Raw genomic sequence first — 10,167 nt, 5'->3', positions numbered from 1 at the left:
AAATGCTTTTATTGCCTAACCCCTGACATGGAATGCAGTAAAATATCCCATCAGACTGACAATGAACTGAGCAGAACCTAGTCTATCCCCTGAAGATGTATTTATCACTGAATACTAATTTCATCATTCAATTGAAAATGCTATGAATTGAACAATAAGGAAATGCATTCTGTTCCAGCTGTAGGGGCAACCTTTGCAGAGGCTCCTGGCAGAACTGCCTAGCTTCCAGGTTATGACATCACTGTGTTACCATGAATCAATCTAACCCATCTACAACCAGTACATTTTTCTACAAATTTGTTTTAATCACCACAGTACCTTCCCCTGCTTCAACCAAAAGGCACCACATTTATCTGTTCTGTCCCTTTTCTCCTCTCTGGGGAAAACATGATAGGAAAGCAAAACAAAAACTGATTTCTCTCTTAAGCTCTATTCTTTCTCTTTAAAGAAGGATTGTTAATATCTGTTGTTTGCATTCAGCTAAATCGATGTCTACCAGATTTTAACCTTTAAATATTTTAGCAAGCTGTTCACTTAACTTTGATTTCTAAAAACTATATACATTCACAATTATTTATATTTACTTTTTTCAAAAATTTCTGTTCATAGTCTAACAGCAGAATAATCATCCAATGGACAGGGCCATTTGTTAGCTTCAATTTTACCAAAAGATTATCAAATTATTCCTGCCTATAGGTGTGTAGCACAATTGACTGCTGTGTCACATGTGTGTCAGTAGGCAGAGAGGAGAGGGGTTATGTTTTAACTATGAGCATCTGAATGATTAGTAGCCTAACATACCCTGAAGAAAATCAACTCTTAGATAACCACTAATCTGGTGCCAGGGCTCCTGGACAGAGAAGTAGCCTGAAATGACCATCAGTCCAGCACCTTGCAGGCCCAGATGGGCTCCCAGGAGTGAGAACAATCTAGACACTAAAAGAACCCCACCTGGGACACCCCATACACCACACCCAAAACCTTACCAAAGGAATTATCTTGAGATCTCTAATAAATGACGACCAGACCAGTGCTGTGGTCTCCACATGGATAGCTAGCCAGAGATGATCACCAGTCAGATGCTGGGGTTGACAAGGAGGAGACCATACCTTAGACCCGAGGAGACCCCTTTTTGGCATCATAATGCACACATTGGGCATAGCACTCCTGAGACAAGCCAAGACACTCAGGGACTCCAAGCACTACTAAGAGGAGTGTGTATGTGCTGGAGAAATGGAAGAGAGAGAGAAACAGAAATGTAAGCCCAATGAAGAGAGGGAGAACTGGAAACTAGAGGGTAGTGAGGAACAGCTTAATGGGAATAACCAGTGATCCCATCAGGGACCATGCTGAGATCCTGGCTAGTGCTGCCACTGGGGATCACATATGGGTCCACAGCCCAGGGGTCTCTTACCACCAAAGTTCAGGCAGACATCTTTGGTCTGGGCTGTTGCCCAGGATCATGTCAGTGACTGAAGGCTATACAGATCTGACCACACTCCTCACCTAGATATTTTGGGACAGCTGGTACTAGAGACTTGAAAGTAAGAGAGTTGACCTCACACCTAGACTACTGCTTGGGAAAGTGGGCATGCACATTGCTTGAGGTGTGGATGAGCTGACCCCAAAAATAACAGCATGGGAGACCTGGTCTTACCACTTGCCTTCCATGTGGTGGAGTGGACAAGTGAGAGATACCTACTCTCCCATCACCACCTGTGGCAGGTGGAATATCTGGCCTCAAGTTCATTTGAGCAGGAGAGCTGGCCCTGCTTCTTACCTGGGCACCATAATAAAGATAGCCCTAGATGTGGAGGTTGCCCATGAGCCAGCCACAAGAATGAGTTTTGGAGAGGTGGTCTTGCCTTTTGTCGGGTGTGGGTTGTCCGCAAGGGAGAGATTACCCTTCCCTCTCTTTTGCCCTTGCCACAAGTGGCATGTGGGAGAGTTAGCCACAACCAGGTCATGAGAGCAGGAGAGTTGTCTCTGCCCTTCTCTTGCTGCAGCACTCAGGAAACCAGGCCCTGAAACTCACCTGGGCATCACAGTAGAACTAACTGTGATGTTTGGGATGCAGGTGAGCCTGTCCTGGGTGTGTAAACATTGTAGAGCTGGCATTGTGATTTGTCTGCTGTGTGGCATTGTGGGCAAGGGAAAGATGCCATCCACAGGCCTCACTCCTGACCACCTATGATAAGTGAGAGAGTTGGCCCTGAGGTCATGAAAACAGAAGAGCTGGTAGCCCTGTTCCTTAGATGCTGCAGCACTTGGGGAATCTGGTCCTGAACCTTGCTTTCAGCAGGATAGAGCTGGCCCTGATTTCAGGGTTGCTAGTGTGATGGCCTAAGAGAGTGAGAAAGGGAGAACCCAATGGGCTGGCCATCTCAGGTACCACTCAGGCACAGATACAAGGCTTTGAATTAGCCCACTTCAACATCTAGTCCTATCTATGAACTGCTAGAGTGAATGAATGGGCCAGTTCTACAGATCTAAAACTATAGGATCTCCATGACATGGGGCAACAACGGGATATCTGAGAGAAGTCCCAGTGAGGATCCTGTATTGATGGAGTAACAGAAGCCAGAAGCTTTGTACCAGACCAATGAATCATTGCAATGAACATATGAAAGCAAAAAAGTGTGGACAAAAGGGTATACTGTGAAACACACTGTGACACATTATAGCTTTCATGAGATTTTTTTTTCTCTGTTGTGGGAAAGATTCAAAGGTGGAGGGAGGGTATGAGTAAAGAGGGAGATGAGTGAGATAGTGGTGCATGATGTGAAATTCACAACAAACCAATAAAAAGTTAAAATAAAAATAAAAATTTTAAAGTTGTGAACATTAAAAGTAAAAGAGGTCAAATCTATCATGTCATTTAGTTTTTAACAATGACAAAGATAAACGACAAAGCTTGGAGCTTTGTGATGGATTAGTAAGTAAAGAAACTTGTTGCCAAGCCTTAATGCCTAAGTTTAACCCTCAGGACACACACTGTATAAAGAGATAACAGCTCCTGTAGGTTGACCTCTGATCTGTACACACATGTAAATACACACACACACACTAAAAAAAAAAATAATATAAAAAACAATTTTAAGACATCTTTTATTTTAAACATATATCTAGCTAGCATTTACTTTTATTCATAAATTTTAAAAATAAAGTATTTATTTATGTTGTAGTAATTATTTAAAAATGCCACTGGTCAAGCTGACTATCTAAGCTGCAGCGGCTCTGCCTAGCTCAGCCACCATGTTGTGTGGCCAGAAGCCACATGCACACCAAAGCTAGAAATGACCAGCAAGAAACACCAGCCCTGCCACCCATGAGACGCCAACGTGGGAGATGGCTCTGCCAATCTTTCATGCTGTCTCTGCAAGGTGGGGCATTGCCCAGACCATCCCGCCAAACACATGGGCCCAGTAAGAAAATGAGACTCTACTGCTTAAATTATTCAAAGGCTATATATTTAGTAATGATCAATAACAAGATGCCCTTATAATCAGAAATGTAACCCAATACCCAACCTAAATATACCAACTACCTTTGGCTGCTACAGACAAGCGAACATCTGCCTCCATGTCCCCCTCTCTCATTCTCTCTCCTCTCTCCTAGCTCCTCCTCTTCCTTCTCTTCCTCTCCTTACTCCTCCTCTTCTTCTCCTTAATCCTCCCACCTTAGCTCCTCCTACATATTTAAAATATAATTTATATTGATGTTTTATTTTTCCATAAATTTTATTTTTTATAAAACCTACAAAGGCAGCACCAAGGAGAGCAGACACTAATTCTTTTGAGTGTCATTCCAGGAAAGTTTCACAAGGAAGACAGTACTTAAAGACTGAAGAAAATACCCAAGAAAAGAAAGAAGAAAGAGAAACTGACAGAAGCAGACTCCATACAAACAAAATGCAGGGGCATCAACTGAAGCAAGCACACATGTCCAGCACAGACAGAACAATGGGTAGTTGAAAGAAAAGCAAATGCATATGTTGAATTTCAAGGCCAGGTATCTTGAATGACCGCCTACACATAATAGACAAAGAACAAAGTTTAACCCATGGGTTTCACTTAACCAAATTTCTATGGTTTTTGGAAGACTAACTCTAAATACTCTTGCTAATGGTCTGTGGATAACTAAGTTGGAGATAAAGTTTTAATCATGTAGATTAGAAAGATATCTTCTTACTGGAAACAAGAGTCAAGGAAGAAAGATTCTAAATATATCTAAGGAAAGTTTCTCCACAGCATGAGATCAGAGGAATGTAAAAAAGGAAGTCTAGAAACTAAAAAGAAGGAAAGAAGAAAATATCAGGAATTCCTCCTGGATACCTTGGGTATAGAGGTGGAGCAAAGTTCATGATAGAACAAGTGTTGAACACAATATTTCTTTTATTTGCTTTTTATATTTTCCATGTTTATGTGATACACATTTATATATGTGTATACTTTGCATATATCTGAGCAAACATGTTCAGAGTACATATGTATATCTTTGTACAGGAATTTGTAGGACCAAAGTTGTAGGACCAAAGTGACATTGGAAAATGTCACTCTTCCATCTTGGTCACTAGCACAGAGTCTTCCAATTAACCCAAAGCTTCCCAATACAGCTAGCCTTACTAGAAGGCTTGCTCTGGGGATCCACTGTCTCCACCTATCACAGGCAAACTTCCCTACTACTGGGCATTTACATGTATTCTGTAGTGCTGAACTACAGTCCACATACTTACATAACAAGAGCTTTAACAACTATGCTGCAAGAACATTCATTTCTTAGAAAAATGCACTTTATCTTAGACCATAGGCCATTGATGTTCTGTTCAGGAACTTTTCCCCTGTGCCCATGTGTTCAAGGCTTTTCCCCATTTTCTCTTCTGTTAGTTTCAGTGTATCTGGTTTTATGTGAAGGTCCTTGATCCACTAGAACTTGAGCTTTGTATGGATCAATTTTCATTCTTCTGCATGCTGACCTCCAGTTGAACCAGCACCATTTGTTGAAAATGCTGTCTTTTTTCCACTGGATGGTTTTAGCTCCTTTGTCAAAGATCAAGTGACCATATGTATAGGGGTTTATTTCTGGGTCTTCTATTCTATTCCTTCGATCCTCCTGCCTGTCTCTGTACCAATAGCATGCAGTTTTTATTACTATTGCTTTGTAGTACAGCTTGAAGTCAGGGATGGTGATTCCCCCAGGAGTTCTTTTATTGTTGAATTTTTGCTATCCTGGATTTTTTGTTATTCCAAATGAATTTGAGAATTGCTCTTTCTATCTCTGTGAAGAATTGAATGGGAATGTTGGTGGGGATTGCATTAAATCTGTAGATTGCTCTCAGCAAGATAGCCATTTTTACTATAATAACCCTTTCAATCCATGAACCAGTGCCCCAGGACAGGAGTGAATTTCTGGGTCCCAGTGGGTCCCAGTTACTCCCCTTTTTGGAGCAGGTGTTGCTGTCTCCTTACCTAAGATAATGCCTGAGTTAGAGCTCCTTGGAGCCCTGTCTCCTCTCTATTTTCAAGACACATAATATAATCACACACATCAAGATCCAAGACTAACACTAATAATAGTGTAACTATTTTTATGAAACCCTTATACTTCCTTAAAGAAATTGGAAGCAATAGTAGAGTCAGTCTGTAGAGCAATTCACAGTAACAGACTGAAGAATGTAGCCAGAGTGACAGAAATTGCCAGTAACATTAAAAATTCAGTCCTGGGACTTAGACATTTTTACTACATTTCCTAAATTCACTCCTCAGTGACTGAAAGGCAAAGATCAACGGTTGGCATAAATGGTATAATTTTCCCCCTGTTCAGAAAATTAACCAGCTCCAAGCTGATAAAGCCCATAATTTACCACATAGGACAAATCGCTAAAGCACTTAACAGGTGAGGTACGAATCTCCCTTCGCATGTGAACTTGAACTGACTCCTGACAGCAAAATCAATTGAAAAGATTTACCCTAAGGACAGCTTCTAAAAAGCAGTGTAATCAGGAGATAAGCGAATGGCTGTAGAAAGCTGTCACAGCCCTCCACCAGCCAGCAACTAACTTCCCATGGCCTGAGCCTGCAGGTGTAAGCATCCCCCAAAGATCCCACTGAACCAAAAGCACTTAGAGGTTAAGAAACCCTTTCCCATAGTGATGAAATCTTGTCACCTGAAACTCTTAAGATCAAGAAAATTTACCACCCCAGTGCTCAGGGGCAGCCACAGAGCTGTAGAAAACAATCTTTGCTTTTCCAGGTGTTAAGAAAATGCTTTGAGCAACCTGCTCCATCTTACTTGATAGCTGACAAGATTGTAAGTGCCCATGACTTCTTAAAATAAAGTGTCTGCTTTGAACTCACAAGGGTTCCAGAAATCCAATATTTTAATCTTAAGAAATTTCCATTAAAACCAAATAACCATTTGTTGAAAAACTCATGCAAAGATAGTTATAGCTTCCTTGTCACACTGCTGCCTGCTCTGTCTTGAGACATTGCCATCACTATCCACTCCACAGTGTGCACTGGGATGCAGTAGAAAAGACAAATATCTGTCAGTGTGAATTACTGCTGTACAGATCAGCAACAGCAATTTAACCATGGCGGATATTCAACCTCCTTTGCTGAAGTTTCCTTAGCTTCATCTTACATTGACTTTCTCTAAGGTTGCTACCAAGATTGATTTGGACAATATAAAAAAGATACCCCATATAAACACCATTCTCCTGCATGCTGTTAAGCCTTTTTTTTCTTTTTTTCCATTTTCCTGTGTATATGTGGGTATGTATTTTGCATAGATACATGTATATTTTGCATGTGTTTGGGCACATATGTTTAAATGCATGTGAAAGCAGGAGATTGATGTTAAAAGTCACCCTCTATTACTCTTTTACCTTACTGATTGAACAGGGACTCTCCATTAAATTCAGACCTCACCTATGTGGCTAGCTTTGCAAGTCAGCTTGCTCTGGGATCCACTCTTTTTACCATCACAGGCTGAAATTATATGTAGACTTCCACATCAACCAGGCATTTATGTAGGTGTTGGGAATCCAAACTCCAGTCCTCATGCTGATGGGGTAAACTCTTTAACCACTGAGCCATCTTCAGTCCCTCACTGTATGCTTCTTCTCAGGAATGTTTGGTCCACGTGTTGAATAATTATCTTTTGGTAGTCTTATAGTGACATCAGAGAACCATGCCTTTCTCAGAATGGAATTCCCATCACTTTACCTCCATGTGTGTTTAAACTGCCCACTAATCACAAACACTTCCTCAAATCTTTGTCTTCTCATTCTGCATTTCTCTACTTATGTCTGTTCCTACTGGTTTTATCCTGCCCTTAAGACAAAAGTGATTCAAAATTGATTCACTTATGAAAGAAGGGTTTTAATGTATTTGTTAGATGTTATGATATCCTGAGTTAAATTATGATTATATTATAAAATTGATGTTTGTAAAGGTTGTTCACATTTATTCAAAGTGTTCAAACTATGAGGAATTGGAATATTCACTGGCATTCCCTAAAAGTGGGTTAACCTGAGAACCAAATTTCTGCCAAGAAAATGGTCAAATATTATGCCAGAATTCAAACCTCAGAAGGTGTGGATGATCTAGAGATATATCCAATAAGAGTGTCTTGAGTTTGAAAGAGGAAGGACAATTTCAGAAAGACTTGAAGGCAGTCAGAAAACACCTGGATGCGAATCAGAAAAGAATACAGGGAGGGAAGATGCTCGGCAAATTTCCTATTAAGTTGTAGCAGTGCTTTGGGGCTAAAGCATAATTATCTTTAGATTGAATTACTGGAAAATTGGTCTCTTTGAAGTCAAAAAAGCTGAAAACAACTTTATAGAATGCTAAAAAGAAATTAAACACTGAAAAAAAGTTTAAATGTTACCTAGCCATTCAACCTCAAGTGCCTGCACTCACTTCTCAAGAAATGATGCCTCAGATCAGAAACATTTCCTGATTACATAAAAATTAAATTACATGGGCTCCCATTCAGATGACTCTGTAAATCAGAAAATTCTCTTGTATGTAACTAGAGGTGGTAGTCATACTTGAGAATTAAGGTGGCCACTAATATATAAATATCATGTGTTTTCTCACAGCTGTGCTTCCTAGATTTTATGTAAATATATAAAATCACATGTGTACAGACAACGTGAGAGTATGGGTGGGCCTGTCTACAGGAATAAATGAAATTTTCAGGAGGGGAGGGCAAGAGAAGAGGTGAGAACCTGTAGTATATATTGATATAAAATCTTTAAAGACTTTTAGTTTTTTACTTTTTTTTCTTAGTAAGCAACAAAGATGTCATGATGCATGAATGGGGGTCTAAAGAAATCTTCCAGAAGTCTGCTTTCTCCTTCTACTAAGTGGGTCCCGTGGATTAACTGAGCTCATCATGCTTACCAGCAAGCACCTTTTTCATTGAACCCTATCGTCAGCCCCTTTATAGGTAATTTTATAAACACAATAAAAGTATGCTCTAAATAAAGAAAAATATTCATCCATATCTTCAGCCAAATTTTCATTGCTGAAAGTGCTAATCCTGGTTGAAATGCTATTTCTCATGGCTTAAAAGATGTTCTAATTATATATTTCCATGGACAAATTTCAGAAAAGGATTACCACACCGCCTAAGATTTCTCATTTTGAGAATGTGATGGTTAATCTTCATTACCAACTTGACAAGAAACATCCAGAAGGAACAACTCAGGGTGAGAACATTTCTAGAGAGGTTTAACTGACAAGAGACAGTCCACCCTAAATATGGGCACTACTATCCTGTGGGCTTGCATCTACAATGAATGAAGTAGAAAATGAACTGGGCACCAGCACCCACTTCTCTCTCTACTTCCTGACTGCAGATGCAGTGTGACCAGCTCCTGACACCCTACAGCCATGCCTTGACCCTGCAGTCCCTGAACTGTAGTCAAAATAAACCCTTTCTTCCTGGGTCAAGCTGGTTTTGTCACTATTTTCTCAAAGCAATGATGAAATAGCTAGTAAAGACTCTTTCCAATACTTACACAGATTCTTTACATGGTATAGTTTTCCTTTTCTCATTCCTTTGCATTTGGGTGAACCTAGATCCTTTAAAGTGGTCCACTGATAAAGAGAAAGACGGGACCCTAAGCAATGACTTTCTGGGCACTCATACAGGTTCATATAATATTGAGTTGCAGCCCCTTGGCTTTGAAAGCCTCACAACACTTTCAGTCCAGTTGTGAACTTACCTGACTACAGTATCTTTTCTGTTAGAAGAGAGCTTTTAAATAAAGAATAAAGGATAGGGCCATGGAAAGGACTTAGTGGGTAAAGGCGCTAGTCATACAAGCCTACTGACCCAAGTTCAGTTCCCAAAATATACAGTGATTAAATGTAGAAATTGAGGCTTGAAAACTAGCTCAGTTAGTAAAATGCTTGCTTGAAAGTATGAGCACTTGTAATCCTAGTGCTGAGATTCCAGAGGCTCGTAGATCCCTGAGGTTTGAGAGTCAGTCCAGCCTAGCCTATTGCAAACTCTGTTTCAATAAGAAGCTTTATTAACAAAACTAAGGTAGACAACATTCAAGAAACGATTCTTAAGGTTGTCCTCTGGCCTACATAGCACACATGAGTAGGTGACATGAACATGTGTGTGCACACACTCACATACACTTCCTTCCAATTCTATAGTTCTACAATTGTCTCAGTAATGTCTCCAAATTGAACCTGTATCCCCACATCCTGTCCACAAACTAGGAGAGCTTGTCAAACTCTTTGAATTGGCTCAAGCACACACTATCATCTTTGCTGTCTCCTTGATAAGTAAAGAAATTCCTTCTAAGGAAGGGTTCAGGTCTTAGTGTGACTCAGTGTGGATATTGCTATGACCCATTATCATTTCCACTTTGAATAAAACATGAAGGTTTGCTTAATAAGCCAATTATTCTAGCACGGTGTTCATGCATAACAGTGTTCTTTTCATTTTTAAGTGGATACTGAAACAAAGTTGAAATTATGTACCATATATTAAAATTACCAGCAAAAAAAAAAGTCTGGGGAGGTTGAATTAAGTATGGTTAACTATCAAAAGGAATGAATATTATATTTAAAGAAGCCATTTATGTTTTTTTCTACAACATTTTAGGATAACTGTCTAATCTCTGCATCATACATGCTT

At 39.9% G+C, this 10,167-nt stretch overlaps 1 pseudogene; it reads left to right on the top strand.

Moving 5' to 3' along the window:
• Positions 1-685: 685 nt before the first annotated feature.
• On the top strand, positions 686-800 carry LOC117708039 (small nucleolar RNA SNORA17; annotated as a pseudogene).
• Positions 801-10,167: the final 9,367 nt, after the last annotated feature.

The sequence above is a fragment of the Arvicanthis niloticus genome, chromosome 4 (assembly GCF_011762505.2).
Source record: "Arvicanthis niloticus isolate mArvNil1 chromosome 4, mArvNil1.pat.X, whole genome shotgun sequence".
Taxonomy (NCBI): Eukaryota; Metazoa; Chordata; class Mammalia; order Rodentia; family Muridae; genus Arvicanthis; species Arvicanthis niloticus.
The sequence above is the reverse complement of the archived record's forward strand: the minus strand, read 5'-3'. Positions and strand labels throughout refer to the sequence as shown.